The following is a 12659-nucleotide window of genomic DNA, read 5'->3' on the forward strand; positions in this document are numbered from 1 at the left end:
CGACAAATAGGTTGCCGAGCACGCGTCGTTGCCAAGAGTCATTCTGATGAATGGTGCGAAATTCGATTTCATTACCAGTGGCAATGAAGCACGGTTCTCCGCGGAGACTCGCCGGTCGTAGACAGCGCCGCCGCCCGGTACATGCTGATGAAAAGCACCGGGACAGACGGGAAGCTTCAACGTCGCTCGGTGCTCCCTTGAGTGCTCCGTTCCGCTTCCAAATGACCATCTATTGGAGTGGACACAGTGTATCTGGTGGGGTGGAATGGGGTGCGGTCAGAGGCATTCGCTGTCGGTTCCTTCGCCGCTGAACTAGCTGCTTGATCGCCCGCCCGCCCGCTCGTCCACCCTTCTCCCGCCCGGTAGGCTGCCGCCCCGCGTACAGGCTCGCTACTCGCTCGTTGCTCCCGGTCGGACTCTTGTAATGGCATTACCTCGCCCACAAGGCGATAGCGGAATCTCAATGAGCTGCCCCAACACCCACCTCTAAATGGGAGTGCAAATTATCATCGCTACCGCCGCAGCATACATCCTACCTGGACGAGATGTTCCGACTCATGAATGGCAACACTAGACCATCCCACCGCTGAGTGAGACAGAGAGCGATAGTGATAAAGTGCTGCGTCCAGGGAATCGAGCAGCTGATAGAGGTCTCAGAACAGCCTTCGAGGAGCCCGATGGGGTCTCACCGATGTTTCGGACAATACAAAGCTCATAACCTGCGGCTCGGCAGCCCGGGGAAAAGTACTAAGATTCTTCCACGATTCGGAAGCCAGTTCTTACGAGTCACAAGAACAACTCGATGTTGGGCCATGACCCGCCCGGCTCCTATTCCGAGGCAGGCGACGATTTTTCCTCAGACCTGCCAAAATTCCGTCATCCTTATTTTTTCCTAGAATCAGGGAACTCTCGATCGCAGCGATTAAGTGGAATGGGAAAAATCTGAGTTTTTGCCCGGGCCATTTTTTTCTCTTCCAACTCGTTCGATCGTTAATTTTCTCGGATCCCCCCCCCCTCGTTCGGCACGATGTGCTGCGGGAGACATCAAACAACGGTGACGTACCATCGATGGAGGGCGGATATTCCCCGCCTCCGATAGGAAGCTTCGCTGATGCTCCGCGCCGTTGGCGTGCGTGGCAGTGACGCGAGTCAGTAGCAATTACACAGATGACGCCATTATGTCTTGCTCCTCCATTTCACGGCTCAATGGCCACATTTTAATGCATAGTTGAGGCGCTTAACTTGAATGCGCGTCACGTTGGCTCTTTCCTTAGGGACGATCGTCCATCCCCCGAATCCCGCATCGTCGCCGTGCCATCATCGTTGCCCCTCCGCGTTCTTGAGTGAGCTCCCAATCCCCTCGGAGTCCTGAAGCCTCCGTGGCCCACGGTCGCTTCCCTGACTTTGTGACGGGATCATCATTGAAGCGAAACACAGGCACGGAGAGAACACACATTGTGACTGGGTGAACTGAGGGTATGAATGAATGAGTGAATGAACGACCGAACGAATGAATGAATAGATGGACGAGCGTGAGTGCGTTTTTGTAATGGAACCGTTCCGCAGAGGAAATCGCATCGGTGGCTCCGCGTTCGCCGATCCTGGAGATCCGAGCGTTCCAAATAATGTTCAGGGATCTGCGAAAAAAATCCATTGCATGGGCAAGCAAGTCGGATCTGGAAAAAGACCGTTCTCTCGCTCCCTTGCCGTATCCCTCGGCTGGACAGAAGAGTTGATGAGGAGTGGGGGAGGGGGCGGGGAAACGTTGAAGGAACCAGTGGTGAAATAGAATACTCGGTGGTGGCCTTGACGCGGTCGTCGTCTTCACTGCAGACTTCATTCAGGGAGGCTCCCTTCTGGTGCGGAAGAGCAAATGACAAAAGCCGAGAATATTGTTCGTTTTGCAAGCTTTTTGTGCGTCCATGACGTTGGAAGAATGACCTAACTGCCCCCTGCGGCCAGCTACCCCAACGAAGGAACGAGCGAGCGAGCAGACGGAGGACGCACGGAAAGTAGGCACACACAAGCGAGCAGAGCACAACTCAACAACGTTCGGCGAACAGACGGAGGACGAGCAGGCAAACGGCACGGCGAGACCAGTGATAAGCGCAGCTGACCACGTTAACCGGGCCATAACGTCATCAGCGTCACTCCGGCGGCTCCGTAATTTGCGTACTGCTCCAACTCCAGCTGTCGAGCAGGCGTGGTCGGCGAGTACGGGGAGCGTACAACGAGCGTCGGAAGACGATTATGGTTCCAGGCGGAGTCGGAACTTTCCGAGCGTGTTCCAGTCCAATCGAGTCGGAACCCGCAGTATGCTTCAGAGTTTCCGGAGGTTCGACTCCAACCCCATCGACCCTTCAATCCGAAAGTCTCAGAATTTTGCTCCGACTTCCCAGGAGACCGAAGGAAGATCGATCGATCGATATGCTCATCGATCCGTCTGCCTACTACCGTCGGATTCCTCCGCAATGTGGAAAACTCTACGACCAGATGCTCATATCGAGTGAATGGTGCGCGGTCTCAAGATGAATTTTTCATGATATTGAGACTGCTGGACCGCTGACGTGACAGACGAATCCAGCGTGGAGAGGAGAGGGGAGGAACTGACCCGCCACGAAGGTGTGAATCGTTCATTTTTCGGGCGGGACGTCTTGCCGCTTTTCGCTCTCAGCTGCCGCCGCTCTTGTCCAGCCCCTCACGGTATCGCCTCATTTGGCCGCCCTGTATTCCCCCTTCCTCGCTCCGCCGCCGCGGTTGCTGCTGCTGCCGCGTTTTAGCAAGTTCCGCATCTTAATCGAATACCAGTGCGACGAGCGAATTGCATGCGTTGGGGAGCCCGATCGAAGAGGAGTCCAGATGCAAATGGATTTGACGAGATGGCCCGTCGTACAGCCGGCCAGGAAAGCAGGCCACGCAGCGGCGTGCCATCAGGGAGGCACGCAACGGTCGATGTCGCGTGACATCTCCGAGCGAGCGAGCCAGCCTCCCAGCTAGCCAGTCAGCCGAGCTGCCTTGTCGACAGACGTGCGCCGGGTCGGGGCCCTAATGTCCCCTCAACGACAGCGTAGACGACGACGACGACAACTATTAAACCGGCCAACATTTCTATTGCCTGTCATTCCCTCCATAAAAACGTTCTCCATATACATATGCCGCTCGACGTCAGCGTCGTTCCGACCGCAATCGGCATTGCGGTCGACGAAAGCTACTGGAGCAAAGGCTACGTCATCCGTAGCGTAGCCAAGTTTGCCCACGAGGGTTGGAGTACCTACGTAATCCAACGCGTGTCGAGCTCTCGGACGAATGATCCCCCGAACTGGATTCCGCGAATCTGAGCTACCAGGAATGGGGGGAATACGAGGGAAATTCAACGGAAAAAAAACACGGCGGCGGCGTAGCTCACGGTAAGGACCTCGATACGGACTCGGCGGTCAAACTTTTCCAGCTTCCATTTCGAAGTAGATGGGAGGATATCCCGATCGAGTATTCGGGACTAGCGATCGGCGAGACGGGAGGGTCCTTCATTGAGTTTTGGGGCCTCGGACCGGAATCCACATGACAGCTATGCTTCTGAAAAAGAAGCGACAAGATTCAGCTTCGGCGCCGTGAATTTCGGAGTGGTCAACAGAAGTGTCCAGGTAGGACAATACCTGTTTGGAGGCGCAGTGGTGCGGAGTCGAGCGGATTGGGGAGAATCGCGATTTCCGCGTGTCCCGCGAACAAGGAGAGGACGGAAGTAGGCTAATCTCGACCGGCATCGAGAATCGACCCAATTTCATAGAAAAGGAAGCGATCAAACACACTCGAGGGTCCGATCACGGAAACTGTGATGTCGACACATCGGTCGGTCTACGAGAACAGTATTATTTCCTTGAGGGGTACTCGACTTCGAGGAAGTCGTTCACGGGACTCCAGCTCGGGTACGGGCACACAAATGAGCGAATGTCGATCCTCGTCGCAGGCGAGTCTCTCAGATAGTCGGAGCGACGGCAGCGAAAACCCCAGTCCTGGCCCATGGCTGCCCGCGACTCGTTCTGTATTTTACTCGAGACGTCATCGAGAGAACGATGCGCAGCGTGAATAAAGCATCGCGAACTCGTGGCCGTCGAGCTTTGGAATGAGCAATTCCTCGTACAGAGATCGTCCCCGACCGACCCTTGCGACGCACGCTCTTCCGAGAATCTCTCAGGAGGTCAGTGTCTCAAAAGTGTTACGGGGGGGAACCGTCGAGGGAAGGGGGATACACCACGCCTCATACCGAGGTTAGCTGAGCGGAGTAGAATGAGGGTGGTGAAACTCCGGGAGTCGGGATCGAGGTGGAGAGAATGGCTCCAGCAGGTGGAGAAATCCCAGGTACCCGAAGCGACGCGCAGAGGAGAAGTATGCAGGAAGGACGGTATGCAAAGAAGGGATTATGGGAAAAAATGCGACTTCGGGGCTGGGAGGCAGGATTTCGCAACAGTGCCGAGTGTGAAGTGCGTGGGTATCTTACTTCAGAAGCGTAATTACGTTGTTCGTTGTCGTAAAGTTGGGCTTTGAGATTTTTTTAGACAGGCGACGATGCCTGGGCGATGATGATTACTTCGGGGCCTACTCCGATCCCCGTTCCCTGGCTATTTCCCCGACGCTCCTCCCAACAAATGAGCTTCTGGCTTCCAACTTCACGAGCCAGTGAACTTAATGCGGCGCGGATTAAGAGAGAATCCCCGGTCTCGGCTTCCCTTAACCCACTCTGCCTCCCCAGAATCCTCCCGATTCATTCCGTCGCGTCGGCCACTTCCCCGCGGCCCCTTCCCTCATCTGCTGCGACTAAGACGCTGAAAGGAAATTGCGAGGGGGATGAACAGGGAGCGAGGAGAACGGGAATGAGCGGGAGGGGAAAAGTAGGCGTTCGGGGAAGAGGGGAAAGCCAAGAAAACAAGAGAGAGAGAGACAGCCGGGGAGATGGGGAGTAGCAAAGTTGAGATGAGCAAGAAGACAAAGGCGGGAGACTTTTGTCTCGGAAGCTCCTGCTCTGTTCGTCTACGATTCCGTTGCCGCTCCCTCCCCCTCTCCGAGCCCTCATTCCCGCTACCCCATGGCCCGAACGAGCAGGCGAAGACAGCCGTGACGAATGGGGTAGAACTTGCGGTGCCACCACCGCGACGACCACTGGAGTCGAAACCACAACTGTCTTCGCTGCGAGAAGACTTAGCTTCGAGGATTCTGACTCGTGGATCGGTAACTCCATACGCAGTCTCTTATTTCTCCCGTACGGTCTCCCTTGCGCACTCCCTTCCTCTCTTTCTGATTCTTCGCCTCCGTCCTCCCCTCCGACTCATCCTTCCGACCCCTCTCGATCTTCCCTGAGCCAAATCCCGGTACTTGGGTAGAAAAAGTTCTCACGGCTACTTGTAGATCATCCGCGAGTGGGTGACGATATCTCGCACGGCGGTGCCGTCTCCGGGAAGCGGAGTTCGATCGGACCGATCGTGGGAACAATGAGAATGGATGAGATGCTTCGAGGCTCGTCGTGCGGTGCACAGGCCGGATTGTGACTATTTTCGCGTCCGAAATATACTTTGTGGAGATCTCGGCGTTCGAGGGGGAATATGTGGCGTACACCATCTGGGACTCTGCTTATCATGCGCTTCCGCTTCCTCTGCCGACCGCCTGGATTCTCCTCCGCAGCTCCCCCGTCCTTAGCGTTCAGATGTCTCGTTTCGAGCGGGCGAGAAAACTTGAGATTCCGAAGGTCTAATGAACGGATTCCCAATCGTTGCCATCACTCTCTTTGGAGCGAATACGAAAGTGCTTGCGATCGCTCTCGCGTCCGTAAAGAGGGCTTCGCGGTGCGTCGCTCTCGATCGTTCCATTTATAAGCGAGGAGATGCCAGCGGCGCCGATAGAATTCGGAGAAAGAGAAGGATGGAGCGTGGAACAAGCCCGTAGACGGCGTCACGAATAAGGGCGGAGGCTGACAGAAGTGAATGTCGATAGACGCTGACGAGCGCGCCGCCGCGACGGGAAGAAACGGATGAGGGTGAGAGGAATAGCCTCCGAGACGGTGTCGGAGGAGAAAGTACGGCAGGGCAACGAACGAGCGTCCGGATGAATGGAGGAACGAATGACGCGATTTCCAATTGGCGCTCCGGAATTCACTCGCTGGCGAGACAAACGGTCGAACTCATGGAGAGTTTGAGAAGCTGGAGGAACGAGTGGGCAGCCGGACGGGCTAAAGGGCTCTGGAGGTTCCCACGCAGATCGATAGCCAAAGAGACAAGGGCGATGAGAGAGCGTTCGTACTCGTCGCTGCTTATCCGAGGCCTCAAAAGCTCATTGAATGAAAACTTGTTTTAATTGGACTCTAAATAGGGGACTAAGAAGACAATGAAGATGACCGGCTCGAAGGTTTTCGACGGAGGTCTTCGGCGGAGGAATGCGGGCCGAAAGGCACAGGAATGAGGAATATATCGAGACTTTTGAGGAAGTAGGAGCATCTTCAGGTTCTCGGCGACGCTAGCCATTCGTCGTCAGTCGAAACGAGCCCCTCTCAGACCTTTGCACTTCACAACAGGGGATGCCGGGAGCAGAGATCGGCTCGCGGACTCAGAGCCTCACGTCGCGTCGCACGATTTTGGGAGACACGGCCAGAAAAACGGCGTCTCCCACGCAGAGAGGTGGAAATGGATTGACCTAGACAACTTCTTCTCGTCGAGGAAGTTGATGACATTCAAAGTTTCTCTCTATCAGCTCCTCCTCTCCCTCCTCTCTATCCTCCTCGAACTCTTAGCCCTCCGGATCCCGATTCTACTTCGGTCTTGATTAGAAGGCCATTCCGATAGCTATGTCGAGGCCCATTGTCGTCGAAGTCTGCAGGCTATCGACTCAAGCAAGCGGCCGTTCCGAGAAGCCTAAAGCCATCGACGGCCAGAGCAAATGCTGGTGAGCTATGCATTTTAGGTACGTGGCTTTGTTTAAATCTCCTCGGCTTAGAGCACCTGGCCGAAGGGAATGCGCAAACAGAGTGGTCGGGGATAAAGCGAATCCTCGGTCACCGTTCCCGCGTCTAAGCGCGCCGGATCTCTTGGAAACAAAGCCAAATGCTCCCGATTCATCAGCAAGCACTGAGACTGAGACTGATGAAAACAAATTCTTTCCCGATTGGACCGCCCGCCAAACCACCAACAACGACAGCAACGACAACAACAACAACACCACTACTTCAGGCGTGAAGTTTCTCCAGGACACCAACACCGTCCTGCTATCCGCAAAGATTCACTGCGGGTGGATAAATCTTCGATCGAGTCACCTTGCCCGGGTAGTCTCGCAGAGACAAAGTTCTCTCGCTTCAAAGCCCGGAATCAATGAGAATCTCTCAGGTTTCGAAAGTTTCATCGATCCCGGAGGCCGAGACCGGCAACTACGAGAGGCCGACCGAGTTCGAATCCGGGCACGAACACGAAAAGAGCACCGCGGAAGCTCATTCAGAGGATCACTTCTCGCTGAGCTTTCGAGCGGATTCGAATCGTAGGCAGCTCCATCCGTGGCATGGAGGCTGCCCGTGCCGCAGAGTCTTCTACGAGCTCATTAGATATTTAACAGCTGGTAAATATTCGAGAGGATGATTCGACGGGGGGAACGACGATGACGGCGGTCGCGACAGGATTATAAGCGCACTCCGTCGACTGCTTGGAAAAAGAGCGGATACTCCTCATAGCGCATGCACTGCGGATTCTCTTGGTCGTAGCGTTCCATGCGCCTATTTTCTCAACTCGGTCGCTTTTCGTCCCCCAGCCTCATTGCCGCCGCCGTCGTCGTTCCCCTTAGTCTGTGCGTGCGTGATATATTGACTGCCAAGTTTATTGCCAAAACACTCGTTCTTCTGAATATTGTGCAGGATTGCGTCGATGACGGCCGTATCCCTCGCGGCAGCCAGTCAGGAAAGCAGCCGCCCGAACTTGCTGCCGATGTTGTCGAGCGACGACGAGGCGAGCGATATCGATGACGATCATTATTAACTCCGGCCACCTAATGTCTGCCGACTGGTAGATACAATCAACATAAACTGCTCAGCGATGGCTGAGCAACACGAAAGGGGAGTGCATCACTGATCACTCCAGAGGAGAAATAGACAGGAACGTCTCGTGGGGTGGCCCCTTGACAATCTCGTTGAATGCTCGCCTCCCCCACCGGGCGACCGTCTGCCTGTTCGACTGTCGGCCTGTCTAGTAGACTCCTACTGAACGAGCTCGCTCGCGAGCGAATATGCCTTCACGGAGATGCTTCGTAGTCGGGGACATCCTCCAGGAAGCACACGAGAGCAGGCCAACCGCATGAGCGCATTCGTCGGAATAGACACGATGAAGAACTTTGTCCTACTCGAGTGTCTTCCCCAGGTCTCAGTCAGTAGGACAGTCAGTCAGTCGGTCGGTCGGTCACAGTGGAGGAAATCTTCTCTCGGATATTTCGAATAGGTTATCGGTGCTACTCGTCTAGTGCCTCACTCGATGTTTCCAGATCTGGAAACGAGCAGGTTTCATGAAATGATAGGATGGCGACCGGCTGGATCGACAGAATTCTACATTAGCTGACTGGCTCGGTTTCCGGACATCCATGCAGGTCTCACGTGAGGTTAGCGGAGGATGAGGTCGGCGAGGGGCAAACATCTCATCAAGAAAATGGGTATAAATTATTTCATCAGCCGATTTATACCCCGTTTTTACGAGCCCATCCAGTCGGGTAGTAAAATCATTATCTCCCCTCGCATGGCCATCGGTGGGCATCGATAGCGAGCAACATGAACTCCATGGGATCGATTTCCGTTTATATGACCGGAACGGGGGCATTCAGTTCGTGAGGATAAACCTCTATCGGCCTTCTGTGATCAATGGGATCACACCTTTAGGGGAGCTGACAGAAATGTAATTTCAATGGCTTTGCTCGGGAGAAGCGGTTGAGATTGTGGATTCTAGTCCTGATCCGACGGTCCAGGATCTCCGGGCCGCTTTTCCGGCATCGGGTCCTACAGAAAACGCGAAATCCTGCCGCTTATTTGCCGCTTCATGAAGAACAACTCCACATTTTTCGCGATAAGGCCACTGGATGATGCTCTGTGAAGGGTCATGCATACTCGTCCCGGGAAATCCTCGTCGGTCACAGAATTGAGATTCGTGTTCTAGGTATGTTCCCCGAGTCCATCACCATTCATCTCATAATTTGCTCGGGTAAGGATATCGGTGATGGAGCAGGACGAGGGAAGGGGAACGAAGAAATATCGAATCTCCTGCGGATACGCACGGTGAGCACCGGAATAGAATCTGTGCTTCTTGACCGGAGAACAAGTTATGTCGTCCTGAAAGGGTCTGTCTCGTCGTCATTCGGACACGCCATCTCATGGCAGGAAGCCATGAGCACGGCGGAACGGTTGAGGAGCAAGTGCACGTCACGAATGCTCTTCGACCAAAGCGAGCTCGCCAGCTCAGTCAGCAGCTCTCGCACACAGCCTTCTGACTTTCAGCATCGTTCTGCTTTCTAATTGATCAATGTTCAGATGTCACGCAAACTTTTATTGAGCGTTAACCGGATCACCCTGCCCTAGTTCCTTCCTGGTCGTCATTGATGACTCGACAGCTGTCCCGGTCGGGAAAGTCCGCGATTTTCCCATTGCATATGAGGCTGGTATTCACCCGAGACACGGGCGGCATTTGCCCCCTAGAAACCGAGTTCGAATAGAAACGCGTAGGGATCGGTCTGGGAAGGGTTGTTGCGTACATACGGCATCAATCAAGGCGTTATCACCTGCTCGAAAGAAATCCGAACCCCGTCCCTGTTAATGGCCTCGGGTTCTCACGCTGCTGCACGAGCTCGACTCGTCGGAACCCTCTACTCGGAATTCCGAGTAGAAGAATCCGCTATAGGGGCGCCAACACCAGGAATCCCGATCAACATCGAGAACACCCCTAAGGAACGAGCGCGCTTTCCGAGCCTCGCCTCTCGCCCATCTCCGTTCGCAATCTATCGCTGAAGAAGTCGAACATATCTGCCCTCGGAAGACCGCTCATTATTTCGAAATCTAGGTATTTCTTCCGGTTGTGTCATGTGCGGTGCACGGCCAGGCGGCATATCGCATGACCCCCCGCCGCTCTTCTTCAATTAACGCCCCAACTCTAATCTAGCTCTCTCTCCCACTGGCATCTCACCGCGAGTTCCGAAATAGAAACCCATGAAATTCATGCGCATATAAGCAGAGTTCGAGTCGCGTTCAAGTCAGTGTCCCAATCGGCTCGGTCTCTGTCGTCGCTGTAATCCTTCTTTCTACAGGATCGGAGGCTCACAATCCTTTCGCTATCCCACTGAAGAACGGTCATACTCACGGTTAAGAAGTCAGCTATCGTTTCTTGAGAACACTTCTGATGGCTCCGAATCAGAATGTCAGCCATGTGTGTTACCTGAGCCTGCTGTGTCCATTGATGTAAGTCGAATGTTGCGAACGAATATGTGGAAACCGATCCCTCGATTCGTATCGAATTAGAAGGCATTCGCTCCGGACTCCACTGAATCTTGGGATAGCTGTAAAGCTTCAGTTCCGAGACATCATCCATCATGGAGTCAGCACCGCGGTCTCTCTAACTTCTCTCCTTCTGGTTACAGGATCGCCGAGCGACGCATGGAATTATTCATCCAATATAATTATGGACTATGCCCGACCGAAGGACAGAATCAGACCAATCAGCAAAATCGGGAAGGCCAGACTTTGCGCGGTCAAGTAGCTCCGACGGTCGATGACACGGACCGGGTGCACAATGAACTCGTGAGGCGATTTGCGGATATACGCCTCGATAATTTGGACGAGCGCCGACGAAACAATCCTGAATTGCGCGATGAATAGCTCCAATGGGAAGGAGCGGTATGATATCGAATATATGAAGAAATAAACGTAACTTCCTCTGTAAAATCTGTCTTGGCGGTCCGTAAAGCAGACTAGTCCACCCTACCGAAAGGTGGAGTTCTTGCTTCATTCTCGCTGGTGTCCTCCGGGGCATTCCGACCCCGGATGATGATAAAGCCAAGTAGTTTTCTTTTTTTCTGTAGCTCGGAATCTCGGAACCATCGGGTGAGTCAATCCATTGCGGGGGTGCGATGCGAACATAGGTATGAGTTGAGATTCCGCGGCGAGCGAGGTTCATGACTGAAGAGGATGGCGCCCGGGTACAGCTCAGCGCTCCTCTTGCGTGGCGAGGGGCTTATTCGGAGGTCACGACCATCGGGAAATTCGTCCAAGAGGCGATTTTCCGTGGGGATAACATTGAGGCGGGAATATCGATCCAGCCGATCGCCCCAGTTGAATGTATAGATTGCGACAGCGAAGGAAATCAGGTGTACCTAGTTCGCGGACCTATCGGAGTCCCTTATTATGAGTATTGGAGTGCTTCGGCGGTGCATGAGCCTGTGCAGAAAGAGTCAGCGACTTCAGTTCTGACTGAAGTTGTTAGTCACGGAGGACTGCATAGGTTGTCCATTTATTCATGTAGAGATAGGAAGGTTGCATAGTGATAGCTGAAATAAGTTGTATTGATCATCATGGTATGATGAGGTGTATTTCTGGTGAAAATCAAATCGATTGTTGTGTCGTATGTACGAAAGAACGGAACACCTGAAAAGGACATACAACTGCGATACAATCGAAGTTGCATATTCAGTCTCGGGAGCACCATGTTCGAATACCTATAACTCTCAGATGAAGAAGAAAAGCTTCCAATCGTACGGGAAACCACAAGCTCTCCAGTCTCCAAACGACAGCTCGTCCTCGGCGATACTCGTGATCTTGGAATCGGTCGATGAATACATTCCCGAGATAAGTTCCTCCTTCACAGATATTCGGGCTCGTAGAAGAGCTCCTGGATTCGGCGCGACGATTCAGCGCGGGAAACGCCTACTGTCTCCCCGGAAAGTTATGGAAAACATCCCGGATGGTCCAGACCTGCTTCGATTCATCGATCGGATAAAACAGCCGTGAGCGACAGCACATTTCATGCACCGCATCCCTCTATAAGAAAACACCTTCAAGAGCACCGCTCATTGGAGAGGCCGTCCCGCGGTCTTATTGTCGTATCCCGTCTGGCCGGTGAATTGACTCCTGTGGAGGGCTGCGGCAGGACATGTTTCGCCCTTCCAATGCTACCGAAGCTTGTCTGGATCTTACAGAGTATTGTGGATTTTGAAGCTCAAGAAATCATCCCTCTTCCACACCGTGGGCACCACTTTGAAATTTTATCCAAGCGTAAAAACGGAAAGATTCCTCGGATTGGCCATCGAATCGGAGAAAAGGGTGAGTGTCCTCGTATGGTTGTTGCGTACATACGGCATCAATCAAGGCGTTATCACCTGCTCGAAAGAAATCCGAACCCCGTCCCTGTTTATGGCCTCGGGTTCTCACACTGCTGCACGAGCTTGACTCGTCGGTACCCTCGATGGATAAATTCCGAGTAGAAGAATCCGCTACAGGGGCGCCAACACCAGGAATCCAGAGCAACATCGAGAACACCCCAAAGGGACGAGCGCGCTTTCCGAGCCTCGCCTCTCGCCCATCTCCGTTCGCAATCTATCGCTGAAGGAGTCGAACATATCTGCCCTCGGAAGACCGCTCATTATTTCGAAATCTAGGTATTCCTTTC

Source organism: Galendromus occidentalis, unplaced genomic scaffold, assembly GCF_000255335.2.
Source record: "Galendromus occidentalis unplaced genomic scaffold, Mocc_1.1 scf7180000076820, whole genome shotgun sequence".
NCBI classification, from domain to species: Eukaryota; Metazoa; Arthropoda; class Arachnida; order Mesostigmata; family Phytoseiidae; genus Galendromus; species Galendromus occidentalis.